A 13,781-nucleotide genomic window follows, 5' to 3' on the forward strand; every position below is an offset into this window, starting at 1 on the left:
CTAGAGCCGCGATCATTTGAGCTCTGTTTTTGTACGTGGCGTCAAGGCCTTGGTACGTGCATAACCCAGCAAGAACTTCCTTTGTCTGCCGGTTGTACCAAGGTTCTCCTTTTGCCGCCATGGTTGCCAAATAAAAGATAGAAAAAGAAAAACGAAGAAATGGGAGGGAATACTTGTATGTACACACAAATGTCTCAGAACTAGTAACCACTGAGTCTGTTCTCCAAAACCTATGATGCAGGATTCCCGCAGGAACCGTGCAGGTTTTTAGTGAGAGGAATGATTGCTCAAACCAAATCACTAATGCTCTAGGATTATCCCACCGCTCTGCCACCAATATGTGACGAACAGCCCACCGCCGTTCGTCTACTTACGGGCGATACTAACGGGGGTCCCGCTGCCACCAACACGCGACGGACAGCGGACCCTGTGTCACCACTATGTCACAATCCCACCACTGACACGGGTGTATCAGCGGACGGAGGGACGTGACACAATGCCGGCACACAGCTATCACAGGCACCGTTGGGGCTTATCTTAGTTATCCCACCACCGGCACCATGTGACAAAAATATCCAGCAAGCTAATCTCGCTCTACAATTTGCCGCAGGGGGAGTTTAATTTGGATGCCCCACCACTGCTATCAATCTTCCAAGTACTGCGGGGATTTATGTATATCCCACTTTCTCAGTTCCACTTTGGAACTCACAGCTCTCCGGCGCCCCCCCTTACCCTCAGGTCAGTCAGGGAACTGCACCTAGGATAATTGGTCGCCGGACGGGCTGCCTGTTGTGAACCGGCAATTAGGCTTCTGCAGTAAGGGAATTATCAATGCTGTGGCTGCAGACCCTTATTCAGCAATATAAGACCCTTCTGTACTGCCAGCAAGCCGTAATAGCCGTACACAACGCGCTGCCACCAGTCACGGTTACTTAATTCACAGTGTTAAATTAAGAGGGTCCGTGGCAAACCCTTTGAATTAGTAGCGATTATCTATCAAAGGCGTATAGTTCGAGTCTTAGAGCATGGAGACAGATCTAAATAATTATTTCATTTATTTTCCGAAAGAGGACAGTGATTACAGATAAAAGTTGCTATAAAATTGAGACATAAAATATGTACAGTACAGGTATAAAATAAAAGTGGAGAAAACAAAGAGATTACACTCACAGTTCCATATTGTTCCTTAGGCAGACCATGCGGCTAAGGTGGGTGGAGGCGGAGCTGCACTTCTCCGCTCATCTGGATCTTTCTAGCACGACGACTTGAGCTGTTCTGAGCTGGTTCTGCCAGGGAATGCCTTATAGACTTTCCTATGTGACATCACAGAGAGGTGCATTCTGGGTTGATCCCACCTCTCTTATCCAAGTTATGTTTTGGCTACAAAACTTAGATTAGCTATAACTTTATGGGAGAAGCTGGTATGGACTCATCAGTGGTATCATGTTTCCCAGCGTAATGAGCCCATCAAGAAAACATCAAACATCTATGCGATATGACCGTCCATTTGGGCGCAAATCATATCTCAGGTTCTGGACATCCGAGAGTTTTGCAACAGGCACCACAGCGAAGCTGGTCTGCTCGGATCGCAGAAATATGATTTTTATATTTCTGCTGGGTATGGTTTTCGCGGGACAATCCCTTATTGTTTTATTCAAACTCCTGGTTTCAAACAAAGAGTTTAGTTCCCGCACTTTTTTTTCTCTTTCAGCTGAGAGAAGCCAAATGGTGTGAGGAAGATGGTCTAGCTAATTAACATTCCTGCTATTCCAGAGAAAGTGGCAGGGTTGATAAAACCTGGGGGGAAAGAATTCCTACTACTGACAGTTTACAATGTCCTAGGATGGAGGATTTGTTAGCACATTGCAACAGAAAACATATCTTCGGGCATTGTACATCACACCATCATCATCCTTCAGGAGCGCATACTGCTGGGAAAAACATTCACCAAGTGTTCTAACCTATGAAAGCGCCGTCCAGTGCTCTCACTAGTTCCCAGATCTTTGCCGCAAAGTGAATGGAAAGAGGAATGGAGTGATCCAGGGACGGGATCTACAGGCAGTATCTCAGGACACCAAATAGGTGAGTGGATTCACACTGAGGATATACCTTTGACAATTAACTACTACACTTAGAAGCTTGCGCTTCCCATTTTTCTCCCTATAATCCCCTCTTATTTCACATGAGTATATACGGTAGTTATGCCCTTCCAGGGTAAACATGGCCCTTGGCACAGTGGATCCACACTCATTGCTGTCACACCTGGAGGCCATGGCTGTCACCATCGCTGGTCTCCTCCAGTTTCAGGCTTTCCAGCAATTAAGGCCTGATCTCTGGAGGCCATGGCTGTCACCATCGCTGGTCTCCAGTGTCAGGCTTTCCAGCAATTAAGGCCTGATCTCTGGAGGCCATGGCCGTCACCATCGCTGGTCTCCTCCAGTATGAGGCTTTCCAGCACTTAAGACCTGATCTCTGGAGGCCATGGCCGTCACCATCGTTGGTCTCCAGTTTCAGGCTTTCCAGCAATTAAGGCCTGATCTCTGGAGGCCATGGCCGTCACCATCGCTGGTCTCCAGTGTCAGGCTTTCCAGCAATTAAGGCCTGATCTCTGGAGGCCATGCCCATCACCATCACTGGTCTCCTCCAGTGTGAGGCTTTCCAGCAATTAAGACCTGATCTCTGGAGGCCATGGCCATCACCATCGCTGGTCTCCTCCCGTGTCAGGCTTTCCAGCAATTAAGGCCTGATCTCTGGAGGCCATGGCCATCACCATCGCTGGTCTCCTCCCGTGTCAGGCTTTCCAGCAATTAAGACCTGATCTCTGGAGGCCATGGCCATCACCATCGCTGGTCTCCTCCCGTGTCAGGCTTTCCAGCAATTAAGGCCTGATCGCTGGAGGCCATGGCCGTCACCATCGCTGGTCTTCTCCAGTGTCAGGATTTCCAGCAATTAAGACCTGATCGCTGGAGGCCATGGCCGTCACCATCGCTGGTCTCCAGTGTCAGGCTTTCCAGCAATTGAGGCCTGATCTCTGGAGGCCATGGCCATCACCATCACTGTTCTCCTCCTGTGAGAAGCTTTGCAGCAATGCTGAACACCATAGAAAAAAAAATTCTAGGACTAGTATCACAAGGAGTAAAATTAATAAACATTATTAGAATAAATGTGAAAAAAATCCAACATCGGACACATAAAATGGTGGGTGAGAAGACAGGGTTGTTGCATTACCCGGTATACTAAATATCCTAATTTATTCATGCAATCCTAATAAAGGATTTTTTTTTATAAGGTCAGGGTAGACAAATCTGTAAGTGCACATACAGCAATCACAGGAATACTAACTACTGGTCAATGATCCACACAGATCAATGCACACTTTATCCAAAAGTCAAAGAGTTAAAGTTGATGGTCGTGCATAATATGATCAGGGTGTATGAAGGAATTAAGTAAGGACCATGCACATTGAGAGAAGCAGACCCCCGAGAAAAACAGGTATTCACATACAGTATGTAGGAGTCGCTTACTCACCCACCGGGGTGCCAATGTGCGTTTCGCAGATGCTTCATCAGGAGTTGGTGAGGAGGGTGAGTCATCTATTGAAGGCACATTTGGCCAATCACAGAAGACACACAGGGGAAATCGCTCACAGAGCGTAGTGATATTTACTGTGCAGGTGTGCATGCTGGTGCATGCGCAGTCCAAGCTTGTTATCAAGCGATGATGGTCAGTGCATGCGCATTAGAGCTGGAGTGTTTTGCGCATGCGCGCAGAATCACATACTGCTGCGCTGGCATTCAACAAGTACATTTCTGAGGCAGGTTTATAGATGACATCCTACTAATAAGGCAGGGCCCCAGGGGTGAATTGGATCAATTTCTCTGACCTCATCCGGAATTAATATAACCTCACTCACCCACACAGCAAGCCCCACCTCAATTTATTGTCTTGATCGTTCTATAGAGGTTGATGATATGGGTGATCTCCAAACAGACATGCAGAGAAAAGAACCTGCTGCTAATGCTCTTACATCCATTATCGTCTCATCCCACACATCTGATAAGAAGTATACCCACCGGACAGTTCTTCATATCACGCAGGTGCTGCTCAGAAGGCCACATGTATGACAAACAAGGAGGAGACCTCACAGAATGTTTCCAGCAATGGGGATTAAGTTGAGAACGCGCAAAAAGGAGAAATATCAAACGCCTGGACCTTCTAGTCCCAAAGGAAAACGAGAAGGCAGAAAGACTTTGCTTCATCTGTGACTTCCAAGCTCGGCATTACCAGGATTGTGATCTAACTAAACTCTGGCCAGTATTAAAGTGTGATAGACCCTGCCATGTCCTTCAGAAGGTGAAACGAACTTAGAGATCTTTTGGTCCATAGGGTTCACAAATCTGATGAGGACTAACATGTATTTGGTTCCCGGGGACCTACAGTCATGGCCAAAAGTATTGACACCCCTGCAATTCTGTCAGATAATACTCAGTTTTTTCCTGAAAATGATTGCAATCACAAATTCTTTGGTATTATTATCTTCATTTAATTTGTCTAAAATGAAAAAACGCAAAAGAGAATGAAGCAAAAAGCAAAACATTGATCATTTCACACAAAACTCCAAAAATGGGCCGGACAAAAGTATTGGCACCCTCAGCCTAATACTTGGTTGCACAACCTTTAGCTAAAATAACTGCGACCAACCGCTTCCGGTAACCATCAATGAGTTTCTTACAATGCTCTGCTAGAATTTTAGACCATTCTTCTTTGGCAAACTGCTCCAGGTCCCTGATATTTGAAGGGGGCCTTCTCCAAACTGCCATTTTTAGATCTCTCCACAGGTGTTCTATGGGATTCAGGTCTGGACTCATTGCTGGCCACCTTAGAAGTCTCCAGTGCTTTCTCTCAAACCATTTTCTAGTGCTTTTTGAAGTGTGTTTTGGGTTATTGTCCTGCTGGAAGACCCATGACCTCTGAGGTAGACCCAGCTTTCTCACACTGGGCCCTAAATTATGCTGCAAATTTGTTGGTAGTCTTCTGACTTCATAATGCCATGCACACGGTCAAGCAGTCCAGTGCCAGAGGCAGCAAAGCAACCCCAAAACATCAGGGAACCTCCGTCATGTTTGACTGTAGGGACCGTGTACTTTTCTTTGAATGCCTCTTTTTTTCTCCTGTATGTTGATGCTTTTGCCCTAAAAGCTCTACTTTTGTCTCATCTGACCAAAGAACATTCTTCCAAAATGTTTTAGGCTTTTTCAGGTAAGTTTTGGCAAACTCCAGCCTGGCTTTTTTATGTCTCGGGGTAAGAAGTGGAGTCTTCCTGGGTCTCCTACCATACAGTCCCTTTTCATTCAGAAGCCGACGGATAGTACGGGTTGACACCGTTGTACCCTCGGACTGCAGGGCAGCTTGAACTTGTTTGGATGTTAGTGGAGGTTCTTTATCCAACATCCGCACAATCTTGCGTTGAAATCTCTTGTCAATTTTTCTTTTGCGTCCACATCTAGGGAGGTTAGCCACAGTGCCATGGGCTTTACACTTCTTGATGACACTGCGCACGGTAGACACAGCAACATTCAGGTCTTTGGAGATGGACTTGCAGCCTTGAGATTGCTCATGCTTCCTCACAATTTGGTTTCTCAACTCCTCAGACAGTTCTTTGGTCTTCTTTCTTTTCTCCATGCTCAATGTGGTGCACACAAGGACACAGGACAGAGGTTGAGTCAACTTTAATCCATGTCACCTGGCTGCAAGTGTGATTTAGTTATTGCCAACACCTGTTAGGTGCCACAGGTAAGTTACAGGTGCTGTTAATTACACAAATTAGAGAAGCATCACAGGATTTTTCGAACAGTGCCAATACTTTTGTCCACCCTCTTTGTTATGTTTGGTGTGGAATTATATCCAATTTAGCTTTAGGACAATTCTTTTTGTGTTTTTTTCATTTAAGACAAATTAAATGAAGATAATAATACCAAAGAATTTGTGTTTGTAATCATTTTCAGGAAGAAACTGAGTATTATCTGACAGAATTGCAGGGGTGTCAATACTTTTGGCCATGACTGTAAATGAGGCAGTGCCTCATGTGGACATTGTGTGGTATGTTCCGATATGGTTAATGCCACCGAATTTCTTGATTCATCCAGAACCATTCGCCATCAAATTAAATTTCCTATCAACTGTGGGACAAACCAAGTGATCATCTATGGACCTTGCCCTTGTAATAATATTTCCGTGGGCATGACCACCAGGGAACTCTGAAAACACGTGCGGGACATCATGGCCGCAAAAGAAGCAACTTCAAGTAACAAACTAAAACTGATCCCTCACCATTTCTGGCTAGTACACAAGTGCGATTAAACACTTCTAAAAATATATGGCCTTGACGGAGTCTTCCCAGGCCCGAGAGGGGAAAACTGGAAGCACAGATGAGAACAAAGGGAGGAGAGATTCCGACCCCAGTGTCTCAATGAGCATTTGTTGTTCCATTTCTGTAATACCATCATCTGTGGCGTTGGACCTCTGCGTGTGCCCCTCTGAGCCGCTGTTTGCAACATCAATGTTATTTCAGTCTTCATATTTTATTTAATTCCTTGTTGTCTTTGTGTTTTTTATTCTAGATACACATTTCACACCAATTGTAGTGATGATGATAATTTTGCCGGGCAGATTTATCCTTTGGTCCAACACACTGGAGGATCACATTCTTTTTTCCCCATTCTAGACCTTTTGTAGGTGATGGACTATTCATACACTGAACCACTGTAATATACACTTTAATGATATACACTTAGGATCATTATAATGTACTGGTGTATATATGTGTGTGTGTCCTATGGACAGATTAGACAAAAAAAAGGAACCTTTTGGCAACGCACATCAGACGAGACGTTCACAGACGGAAAAATGAAGCGTATCAAGAAAAGAACACTGTCCCTACTGTGAAACATGGAGGAGGCTCGGTTATGTTTTGGGACTGCATCCGGCACAGGGTGTCTAGATTCTGTGCAGAGTACAATTAAATCTCAAGACTATCAAGGGATTCTAGAGAGAAATGTCCTGCCCAGTGTCAGAAAGCTTGGTCTCACAGGTCATGGGTCTTGCAACAGGATAATGACCCAAACCACACAGCTAAAAACACCCAAGAATGGCTAAGAGGAAAACACTGGGCTATTCTGAAGTGGCCTTCTATGAGCCCTGACCTAAATCCTATTGAGCATCATTGGAAAGAGCTTATAAAATGCTGTCTGGAAAAGGCAACCTTCAAACACAAGACAACTGGAGCAGTTCCCTCTTGCGGATTGGCCAAAATACCTGTGAGAGGCGCAGAAGTCTCACTGACAGGTACATGAATCAGTTGATTGCAGTGATTGCCTCAAAAGGTTGTGCAGCAAAATATTAAGTCACGGGAACCATTATTTCTGTCCAGACCTATTTCATGAGGTTTATTCTTTATAAATTCTGTGGAATCATGGCTGAAAAGCAATGTCTGACCTTCATCTGTTCATTTTCATGGATTTTTGATTTATTACTTTCGTCAGATTCATGTTATTTCTGTCATTACACGAGGGGTGCCAACAATTTTGCAGATTCTGTGGAATTTGAAATGTAATTTATGCAAATTGTCAAAAAAGAAAAAATCCTGCAGCAATTTCACTCATTGCGGAAGATTTCATCAGTCACAGAAGCCGACATCACCACGAGTCCGATGAGAAGGCTCGGCGATCATGACCCGCGGCTATAACAGCACATGGAATAGTACCGCCAAACAGAAGAGGCATCAGAACCACCGCACTTTAGACATTGAAATCAATGAACAGATTGGTTAGATGTGTTGGGCAGCTATGTCTATTTTTCCTGACCTTCCCATAGGTGCCGGGAGTCACTGCCGCTGTCCAATGCTGGTGTCCTGGGTTCACCTCTAACTGAGGACGATGAGATTCCTCCTCTCAGGTGTATTTTAGAAAGTGTAGTCAGTAATTGTAATGGGACCTGCTCTAGTTTTCCTGATCTTCCCGTAAATGCTGAGAGTCCTATTGATGATCTGGGCAGGAATAAACTCTCAGGCAGCACAGTGGCTCAGTGGTTAACTCCATTGCCGTCCTACACTTCAGTCCTTAGTTCAACTCTGACTGATGTCAATGAGATTCCTCCTCTCAGACATCTCAGAAAATTAAATCAGAGACATTGAATGAGACCTGCTCTTCCTTCTCATGACCTGTCGGTGGGCACTGATAGACATATTGATGACCTGGCCATCAGGTAATGCTATGGTGGCTCAGTGGTTAGCTCCTTTACCTTTCACTGCTTGGGTCCTTGGTTCTACTCTGACTGAGGTCGGAGTAATTCCTCCTCTCAGGTCTTCTTTAGAAATTGCACATGGAGCTGCTCTAGTTTTTCCTGATCTTCCCATTGGAGCTGCGAGTTATCAATGATTTTGCCGGTGGTTCTCTTGTGAGCAGCACGGTGGCTCAGTGGAAAGTGCTGGTGATCTGCAGCATGGGAGTCCAGGGTTCAAACCCCACCATGGACAACATCTGCAAGGAGCCTGTATGTTCTCCCTGACTGAGCCATGTCTCCATAGACATATAGGTAGGGATCAGTGATGGTGTTACCTGTATTCTGAGGGTTGGAGGAACATTTGCATCTCTGGACAAAATTTTATTAAGTCCAAAAACTCCTTTTCACAGCTCAGGCACCGCTGAGCCGCATATATACAAGACAATTTCTTGTATCAGGACACCCATCCAATAAGGACTGACACCACTCAGGCTACTTGCCCAATGAAGGGGGCAGGCAAGCTGCCCTCCTGGATGCTGCACAGGTAACACCACCACTGTATGTCTATGGCGCATGGGTGGCAGCTCAGTCAGTGAGAACATACAGGCTCCTTGCAGATGTCATCCATGGTGGGATTTGAACCCTGGACTCCCATGCTGCAGATCACCAGTACTTTCCACTGAGCCACCGTGCTGCTCACAAGAGAACCACCGGCAACATCATTGATGACTCGCAGCTCCAATGGGAAGATCAGGAAAAACTAGAGCAGCTCCATGTGCAATTTCTAAAGAAGACCTGAGTGGAGGCATTACTCCGACCTCAGTCAGGATTGAACCAAGGACCCAAGTGTTAAAAGGTGATCGAGCTAACCACTGAGCTGAGTGGGTCCTTAATTCAATTCTGGCTATTGATGACCTGGCCATCAGGTAATGCTATGGTGGCTCAGTGGTTAGCTCGATCACCTTTTAATGCTTGGTTCCTTAGTTCTACTCTGACTGAGGTCGGAGTAATTCCTCCTCTCTGTTGTTCTTTAGAAGTTGCACATGGAGCTGCTCTAGTTTTTCCTGATCTTCCCATTGGAGCTGCGAGTCATCAATGATGTTGCCGGTGGTTCTCTTGTGAGCAGCACGGTGGCTCAGTGGAAAGTACTGGTGATCTGCAGCATGGGAGTCCAGGGTTCAAATCCCACCATGGACAACATCTGCAAGGAGCCTGTATGTTCTCCCTGACTGAGCTGCCACACATAGACATACAGTGGTGGTGTCACCTGTGCAGCATCCAGGAGGGCTGCTTGCCTGCCCCCTTCATTGGGCAAGTATCCTGAGTGGTGTCAGTCCTTATTGGATGAAAGTCCTGATACTAGAAATTGTCTTGTATATATGCGGTGCCTGAGCTGTGAAAAGGAGTTTTTGGACTTAGTAAAATTTTGTCCCCCTCATGTCCCTAGATGCAAATGTTCCTCCAACCCTCAGAATACAGGTCACACCATCACTGGCCCCTACCTGTTTGGCTTTGGAGCACAGCTGGCAGCTCAGTCAGGGAGAACATACAAGCTCCTTGCAGATGTCATCCATGGTGGGATTTGAACCCTGGACTCCCATGCTGCAGATCACCAGTACTTTCCACTGAGCCACCATGCTGCTCACAAGATAACCACCGGCAAAATCATTGATGACTCGCAGCTCCAATGGGAAGATCAGGAAAAACTAGAGCAGCTCCATGTGCAATTTCTAAAGAAGCCCTGAGAGGAGGAATTACTCCGACCTCAGTCAGAGTAGAACTAAGGACCCAAGCATTGAAAGGTAATCAAGCTTACCACTGAGCCACCGTGCTGCCTGAGAATTACATGATGGCTAGGTCATCAGTAGCCAGAATTGAACTAAGGACCCACTCAGCTCAGTGGTTAGCTCAATCACCTTTTAACGCTTGGGTCCTTAGTTCAATTCTGACTGAGGTCAGAGTAATTCCTCCTATCAGGTCTTCTTTAGAAGTTGCACATGGAGCTGCTCTAGTTTTTCCTGATCTTCCCATTGGAGCTGCGAGTCATCAATGATTTTGCCGGTGGTTCTCTTGTGAGCAGCACGGTGGCTCAGTGGAAAGTACTGGTGATCTGCAGCATGGGAGTCCAGGGTTCAAATCCCACCATGGATGACATCTGCAAGGAGCTTGTATGTTCTCCCTGACTGAGCTGCCACCCATGCTCCAAAGACATACAGTGGTGGTGTTACCTGTGCAGCATCCAGGAGGGCTGCTTGTCTGCCCCTTTCATTGGGCAAGTAGCCTGAGTGGTGTCAGTCCTTATTGGATGAATGTCCTGATACAAGAAATTGTCTTGTATATATGTGGCTCAGCGGTGCCTGAGCTGTGAAAAGGAGTTTTTGGACTTAGTAAAATTTTGGCCCCCTCATGTCCCTAGATGTAAATATTCCTCCAACCCTCAGAATACAGGAAACACCATCATTAGAGCATGGGTGGCAGCTCTGTCAGGGAGAACATACAAGCTCCTTGCAGATGTCATCCATGGTGGGATTTGAACCCTGGACTCCCATGCTGCAGATCACCAGCACTTTCCACTGAGCCACCGTGCTGCTCACAAGATAACCACCGGCAAAATCATTGATGACTCGCAGCTCCAATGGGAAGATCAGGAAAAACTAGAGCAGCTCCATGTGAAATTTCTAAAGAAGATCTGTGAAGAGGAATTACTCTGACCTCAGTCAGAATCGAACCAAACGTTAAAAGGTGATCAAGCTAACCACTGAGGTGAGTGGGTCCTTAGTTCTATTCTGGCTATTGATGACCTGGCCAGCAGGTAATTCAACGGTGGCTCAGTGGTTAGCTCGATTACCTTTTAACGCTTGGGTCCTTAGTTCTACTCTGACGGAGGTCGGAGTAATTCCTCCTCTCAGGTCTTCTTTAGAAGTTGCACATGGAGCTCCTCTAGTTTTTCCTGATCTTCCCATTGGAGCTGCGAGTCATCAATGATTTTGCCGGTGGTTCTCTTGTGAACAGCACGGTGGCTCAGTGGAAAGTGCTGGTGATCTGCAGCATGGGAGTCCAGGGTTCAAATCCCACCATGGATGACATCTGCAAGGAGCTTGTATGTTCTCCCTGACTGAGCTGCCACCCATGCTCCAAAGACATACAGTGGTGGTGTTACCTGTGCAGCATCCAGGAGGGCTGCTTGTCTGCCCCTTTCATTGGGCAAGTATCCTGAGTGGTGTCAGTCCTTATTGGATGAATGTCCTGATACAAGAAATTGTCTTGTATATATGTGGCTCAGCGGTGCCTGAGCTGTGAAAAGGAGTTTTTGGACTTAGTAAAATTTTGGCCCCCTCATGTCCCTAGATGTAAATATTCCTCCAACCCCCAGAATACAGGAAACACCATCATTAGAGCATGGGTGGCAGCTCTGTCAGGGAGAACATACAAGCTCCTTGCAGATGTCATCCATGGTGGGATTTGAACCCTGGACTCCCATGCTGCAGATCACCAGCACTTTCCACTGAGCCACCGTGCTGCTCATAAGATAACTACCGGCAAAATCATTGATGACTCACAGCTCCAATGGGAACATCAGGAAAAACTAGAGGAGCTCCATGTGCAATATCTAAAGAAGACCTGAGAGGAGGAATTACTCCAACCTCAGTCAGAGTAGAACTAAGGACCCAAGCGTGGAAAGGTAAGGGAGCTAACCACTGAGCCACCATAGCATTACCTGATGGCCAGGTCATCAATATGTCTATCAGTGCCCACCGACAGGTCATGAAAAGGAAGAGCAGGTTCCCTTGTGGTCAATGATTTTATTATCTGAGATGGGTCTGAGAGGAGGAATCTCATTGTTCTTGGTCAGAGCTGAAAGTCCCAGTGTCACCATGCTGCCCCATGGGGGCTTCACCACCAGCACCAGCAGGCTGTGCACCAATTTATGAGATGGGAACAAAAGGCTTTTAGTCTCCGAGTCCTCAGACAAAAGACCGGCGAGGGTGGCCGTTCACTGTGGGACATTTCTGACCCGTCCACGTACTAGAAGACATCACGTAATAATCTCCATGACACCCAGAGCTTGGTGCACAAGTGTCCTAGATTATTATTATTTATTGTTATAGCGCCATTTATTCCATGGCGCGTTACATGTAAGGAGGGGTATATATAATAAAAACAAGTACAATAATGTTAAACAATACAAGCCACGACTGGTCCAGGAGGAGAGAGGACCCTGCCCGTGACGGCTCACAATCTACAACGGGATGGGTGAGGATACAGTAGGCGAGGGTAGAGCTGGTCATGCAGCGGTTTGGTCGATCGGTGGTTACTGCAGGTTGTAGGCTTGTCGGAAGAGGTGGGTCTTCAGGCTCTTTTTGAAGGTTTCGATGGTAGGTGAGAGTCTGATATGTTGTGGTAGAGAGTTCCAGAGTAGGGGTGATGCGCGAGAGAAATCTTGTATGCGATTGTGGGAAGAGGAGATAAGAGGGGAGTAGAGAAGGAGACCTTGTGAGGATCGGAGGTTGCGTGCGGGAAAGTACCGGGAGACGAGGTCACAGATGTATGGAGGAGACAGGTTGTGGATGGCTTTGTATGTCATGGTTAGGGTTTTGTACTGGAGTCTCTGGGCAATGGGGAGCCAGTGAAGGGATTGACAGAGTGGAGAAGCTGGGGAATAGCGGGGGGACAGGTGGATTAGTCGGGCAGCAGAGTTTAGAATAGATTGGAGGGGTGCGAGAGTGTTAGAGAGGAGGCCACAGAGCAGGAGGTTGCAGTAGTCAAGGCGAGAGATTATGAGGGCATGGACTAGGGTTTTTACAGATTTTTGGTTGAGGAATGAACGGATCGGTGAAATATTTTTGAGTTGAAGTCGGCAGGAAGTGGAAAGGGTTTGGATATGTGGTTTGAAGGTGAGATCACCGTCAAGGATTACCCTGAGGCAGCGAGCTTGTGGGACTGGAGAGAGTGGGCAGCCGTTTACTTTAATGGATCGGTCCGTTGGGGGGGATCACGTGAGATGGGGGAAAGATGATGAATTCTGTTTTGTCCATGTTGAGTTTCAGAAATCTATCGGAGAAGAAGGATGAAATAGCAGACAGACATTGAGGGATTCTGGTTAGTAGGGAGGTGATATCTGGACCAGAGATGTAGATCTGTGTGTCATCAGCATAGAGATGATACTGAAAGCCATGAGATTCTATGAGCTGTCCCAGGCCAAAGGTGTAAATGGAGAAGAGCAGGGGTCCTAGGACTGAACCTTGCGGGACTCCGACAGATAGGGGGTGAGGTGAGAAGGTGGTGTGTGAGTGGGAGACGCTGAATGTCCGGTCTGTTAGGTATGATGAGATCCAGGATAGGGCCAAGTCTGTGATGCCAAGAGATGAGAGGGTCTGTAATAATAGGGAATGGTCCACTGTGTCAAAGGCAGCCGACAGATCCAGGAGGAGGAGGACAGAGTAGTGTCGCTTGCTCTCTAGATCCATCCCATTCTTGAATGTAGCAGAGGTGCGTGGCCT

Source organism: Dendrobates tinctorius, unplaced genomic scaffold (assembly GCF_039654945.1).
Source record: "Dendrobates tinctorius isolate UK_male_01 unplaced genomic scaffold, ASM3965494v1 ptg000440l, whole genome shotgun sequence".
NCBI classification, from domain to species: domain Eukaryota; kingdom Metazoa; phylum Chordata; class Amphibia; order Anura; family Dendrobatidae; genus Dendrobates; species Dendrobates tinctorius.